This window comes from Hydra vulgaris, chromosome 04 (genome assembly GCF_038396675.1).
Source record: "Hydra vulgaris chromosome 04, alternate assembly HydraT2T_AEP".
In the NCBI taxonomy this organism is placed as follows: domain Eukaryota; kingdom Metazoa; phylum Cnidaria; class Hydrozoa; order Anthoathecata; family Hydridae; genus Hydra; species Hydra vulgaris.
Window position 1 is genome coordinate 12,866,501 of NC_088923.1, and position 6,000 is coordinate 12,872,500.

Below are 6,000 nucleotides of genomic sequence, written 5' to 3' on the forward strand. Positions count from 1 at the left end.
TGCTAATAAAAATTTTTCCTTAATAATATATACAAGTTTTTTTAGAAAATTGGTTTTTGTTAACATTTTTTTTGCTTACCATTGTACATATTAACTTTCTAATATGTAACAAAAATTTGATACATACTAAGAGATATTTAATTTTTTTTGTTTTTCATTTAATTTTTGACCTTTTATCTATATTAATTTTTTTTACTTTCTTTTATTAAATTTTAATTAACTCAAAAAAATTCGTTCTGCCTTGAAAGTAATTGCTGATAATTAATACTTAATTTAACAATGATGCAGCCATTACTCATTAGTGCACGTTTGACATAAAGTTTTTAAAAATGATTAAGCATGCTTGGCCTTAGAATATTTCCCTTTCTATTTTTGACCATACGATAAGATATGGTTGAATCTTTTTTAAAATCTGTTAATATCTGCTCAATCAGGTGTAAAATCTAAAACCTTTGTATTTGATAATAATTTAATGCATTCATAAATTCTGTTGTAATAGATTAACCTTATTTATTTTTAAAATAGTAAAGAAACTTTTAAAGTTAGATAATTTGTTTAATTTGTTTTAATAACAACACAGTCAAATCCTTTGTCAGTTATATTTAAAGTATATTTTTATGTGCTTTTTATTTTTAAGAACTCGAAGACAATGCTATTTTCAAAGGCCAAACTTTTGATAAAAGTCAAACTTTTGATAAATTTGGTCTTTATCTTAAAATCCCTTGCTTCTCACATGGTTAACATTATGTTGTATATTTAAGAACAAGTTTAATAGCGTATTTTTAAAATTGATGAAAATTTATTACAACGTCATTTTATAATTTATTACAATGTCATTTTATAAATGCTACGCAAACAATGTTGTATTTACAACATTTATTTTACAATAAAGCACCACATTTTTTATAATCAATTAAAAATAACAAACGTTGTTACTAGAAACCAGTTGCTGTTACTAAAAACCCAGTTGTTACAGATTTTCTGATAATTAACTTTAAAAATATCAATCACTAATAAAAACTTCAAAAAATCTGTTTGCTTTTATAATATTATAAACCAGGTCAGTAATTGGTCGTAAATGTTTTTACTTTTTATACTTTCCCTTGTTTATGAAGATTATCCAAAACGAAATTCGTATAATCTTCATACCATTTACTAAAAGCCATATAACAGGTTTTTGAAATTTGCCGACTTACTATCAAAATTTGTTAACTGGCTTGTCTAAAAAGCCGACTAAATGCACAAAAAACTCATTAAATTGGGGGAGGGGGTTCTCACACACTCCCATTGCGCCGGCCTTAACCATAACACTATGACATCACAACCCACATTAAAAGATCTTTGGTCCGATTGCATAAAATAAGAGATAGACGGAGTGCCAATTGCTGTCACGCTCAACTGGACAAATAAATATAACCGCTCTTTTTAAAGAGTTTGGGATCACAATATTATGTTTAAACAGTTCTAAAAGTATCGCGAAAGTTTTATAACTGATAAGATGCTTCAAAACAATAACAATAAATTGTCAATATCGCATTCAGTAACAAAAAGTCAATCTGACATCTTAAACCAATCTGAACGAATACTTTAATTTATTCTACGCAATATTCTTCTATTTTTTCAATATAATTTTTTTATCGCAATTTTGGCTATTAAATGCTGAGTGTTTTATTTTACATGATCTATCAGGTCCGACAAATCAATTATATTTTCACTCTGCTGAAGAAAAAGAATACGGAAGACCTTTCGAGGAAAATGCTTTTTTATTTCGTAAAAATTTACTGCTGTCAATTCACGTAGTACACGATTTTGAACAAGTTCTTGTTATAAAAAGTTCGTGTGGCAACAATATTTTGACTTTTATTGGAATTTATCTCACTTTATGCAAAAATACTTTTGAATCCTCAGAAAAATATCTGTCTATACTCAACGTGTCAAAAGGAAAGAGAATGTTTTTTTACCGGTGATTTCTAGTCATTTCCTGAGATTATATATGAAATTGAAGTCCGAAACAACCAAACACAAAACAAATTTTCTAGGCATTTATCTAGTTTTCTTGAACTAAATGAGATCTTTTTTGATATAACTAATAGTAATGGTCCTTCCTATACTTATAAACATAAAACACTAAACAATTCATCTAATATCAATCACATTTCAGTCTTAAAAGAATTTATCAACTGTCAGTTCATTCCTCCTTCTCATGTAAACTTGAGTGACCATTTACCCATCACTACAAATATTATTCTTAAAAAAAGAAAATCTAACACTAACGGGTGATGCGGAAGTTATTGGACAAAATAAAAACGTCAATAACTTATTAATAAATAAAAAAACTACTATTATATTTTTTTTAAATAAAGCATTTATCTTTTAATAAAAATATATTATCTTTTATATGAAAAAACACCACCATCTGCAATTGATCTCAATTTTGCTCTGACGCCTCATATGCGACTGTAAAAAGTTTAAATCAATTTCTTGTAGTTTTAGTTTAATGCGATCAATCAAAACTTGCTCTGTTGAAGCTTGCCAATCTCCCTCGTAAACCTTCTGTGCCAAATGTCCCGAAACATTTTCAATTGGTCGTGCTTGAGGCACATTTGGGGGATTGGATTCTTTATCAACGTAATAGACATATTGGTCCATCCAATTTAGAGAATCTTTAGAATAATAAAAACTTGCTAAATCTGGCCAAAAAAATTAGTTAAAGTCTCCATGATACTTGTAAATAAATGGAAGAAGTCGATTTTCTAAACATTCATTAATATAGGTTGATGAATTGATCGCTACAGCCTTGGAAGTGCGAAACAATGGCTCGGACATACCACGGTCAGATATGGCTATCTACATTAATAATTTTTTTAGAAATTTTCCTTTCCTATAAAACGAACACTTTCTGGCCATGTCTTTTTGTTGTTTGTGTAGTATCCAGAATTTTCAGGCATGTTGTCCCCTGCAAAAGAAAAGTATTTTTCGTCATCGATGACAAGAAGCGATTTTGTGTTATAGAGTTGGTTAACTAATTTCCTGCTTCTTTTCTTTGCCTTTATTTGTTGTTCTAAAGAGTATTTTGGAGTCTTTTCACGTTTTCTATATTTAATATTCATTTTTTTTAACTGACGACCAACTGTCGATTGATTTACACCGAATTTAATACCTATTTTTCTCTGACTGACCCCTTTTCGATTGTTGACAAGTCTCGTTTATTCGGCTTTCTTTTCTCTAGTCCAGGATGTCGGACAACCAGGGTGCTTTCTATCAGAAAACGATTGAACAGTTTCAAGTCTTTTTAGGTTATCATATATTGTACTTCGAGCAATTCCTTTCTTTTCAAAATGATTTACGATTTTTTTTTTTTTTTATATTAGGTTTATTTACAAAAAACATTTTTAGTCGCTTTAGAAAAGGTTCTCGTTCAGCTGTATTTAACCTCATTTTATCACAAAAACTGATTATTATGCTCAAGTAATATTCAGTTTTTGTGATAAAATCAAAGATAAACCACAAAAACTAATTATTATGTCCAAATAATGAAATTAGGATTTGTCCGATAAATTCCGCATTTCCCGTTAGTTACAAATAATATGTTGAAAAAAAAAAATCTCTAATTATACTTGAAGCAATAACTGTTTTATCAAAATATATAATTAGAATCTCTTATTTATTGGAGAATCAATAGAAATAGAAACTGAAACAACATTTAAAAAAATAAAAAATGCTGCACTTCTTGCAATGGAAGAATGTTTCTAACAAAGAGAGTTCTGCATATATGATTTATCATGGTGGACACCAGAAATCAAGTTGAGTAAAGATATTCTTTTCTTTCAATTTAAGGAATGGAAAATACAACCGATCGCAGGAATGTATTTTATTTAATAAATATAATCTTACACGAAAAAAAATCCGTAAAACTGTAAAAGCAGTACATAACTTAAAAATCAATAAATTTACCAAAAACATTGAATACCTTCGGAAAATTAATTTTCATAAGTTTTGAAACAATATCCGAAGATTAAATCAATTTTAAACACAAGATAAAAAAAAAAGAATTTCAACAAAAATATCACACGACTTTCGACACTCCCACAATTTCTAAAAACAATATCGAATACCGTCATATTCCAAAACTCATAAATGAGCTTAATTAAATAGTCTTATCAACTTTTGACATCAAAGATTAATTTTATTGTCACATTTGTACAATATCTACACTGAAAGTATATTAAGTCAAATTGTTTCAGATTGCAAAGTTGGAACAACAGTAAGTGGCATATACACATGCATTATTGCTTATGCAGACGACATAATCCGGCCATGTCCTTCTTTTTCTGGGCCGCAAGAATTCGTAAACAAAGTTCAAGCACAATGTAAAATCCTTTAAATCAAACTAAACACTAAAAAAACAAGTTTATTACTCAGGCAAAAGTTCAATTACAAAAAACACAATTCCAATTAACTTCAATTAAATTATCTTCCCTACATCTTGAAAAAAAGCTAAAATATCTTGGATTCCTATGAGATAATTGGGACTATTTGTAAAACATAGCTAGTACCCAAACAGCAAATGTAAAAGAACGCATTATTCAATTTCGATCAGTCTCCAGAGCTCTTATATAATCTGGAATTCGTTTTTTTCAGCCACTAAATATAACGCATTTGTTCAAATCTCTGGCTGTACTGAATCTATCATACGGCTTAAAAATTTGAATTTATAACAAAACAATTTTTTATAAATTAGATGCTGTCGGAAGATCAGTATAAAAATTCATCTTCAGCATATCAAAGTACAACAACTATTATCTACATTCCTTCTTTAATGACATGTCTGCCTGATGCCCAGCTGGTTTGTAGGGTTTGCTTTCTTTAAGCAAAGGCTAAGAGAAACAAACTCCAACTTAAAAATCCCCTTCCTTGAGGCTCTTGATTAAGTAAAAATTAGAGATTTCTCGAATAAATACTTATTTTTAGGAGATGTTAACGCAATTCAACTATTGTCGTCTAGAAGGCCTCCTAAGTAAAGACTAAAGAGTTAAACAGATTTTAGTTGCTGACCACCTTTGCACCCCTTCATTATTTATTAGGCTGGCGTAACTGTATTAAATGCTGGAGCTTCTTGACTCATTGCTAAGGTTTTGTATGTGAATATGTTATTATGACTAGACAACTCATTCTATTATCTCCTAACAAGGGCACAATTCTAAAGCTTATTTTTATAATTCTGAAACAACCGGTAGTCAGGTCATCTTAACTGAAAAATATCACAGTAAAAACAGTGCAATTTTGCGCATAGATGGTTTCCGTGTTCGGACCTTTGGTGTGCATTGTTGAGAACACATATAGAGCCCTTTGTTACGTCTTAGGGCTTATTAATAGTAATGAGGCAATTGAGTAGACTATTAAATAGTGTAATGATTACTATCTGTGCTTCGAGTCAAGATCTTTAACTAACTCCGATATGACTGAAGTACCAAAAACTATAAAAAACAAAAAAAGCATCGTCATCATCAAGTTTTTTAAATCTATCATTACCTATTATTCGTGGTCTTCGAATTATCTTTCCTTCTGTTGAGTTTTATCTTTGAAAAAGTTAACCAGGTCTACTTGCTCTTTGTGAGACTAATTTAAGTTCATCTGTTTCATCGTTTTATCATAGTGTCGATGGTTAACTTCCTTTAACCAGTAGAGTCTTCAATATTCTTATGCTTGACCTGAGCATCTACATTCGTAAGAATTAACACATTTGTCAGAAAACTAGGTTTGAATTCAAAGAGTTTTCTTTTATGTGAATTTGTTTAGCCTTACTTCATTCTATCACCTTTCTCTTTGTTCTATATTGCGTTTATCGCAAAACTGCACCGTTTTTGATTTTGATTCTGATCAAATGGGCCAAGACCTTTCTCTTTATCCTTGATGAATTCCTAGTGCCAGTGACTCTACAGGCCAACAATTTTTTCCATTTTCAATCTCACAAATAGTAAACTTTTCAACTCGCTTCCC

At 29.6% G+C, this 6,000-nt stretch overlaps 1 protein-coding gene across 2 annotated transcripts in view; it reads right to left on the bottom strand.

Moving 5' to 3' along the window:
- The window catches only part of LOC136079579 (cytochrome P450 4d1-like), a 51,202-nt gene that overhangs the window by 21,385 nt on the left and 23,817 nt on the right, over positions 1-6,000 (bottom strand). The window lies entirely within an intron of this gene.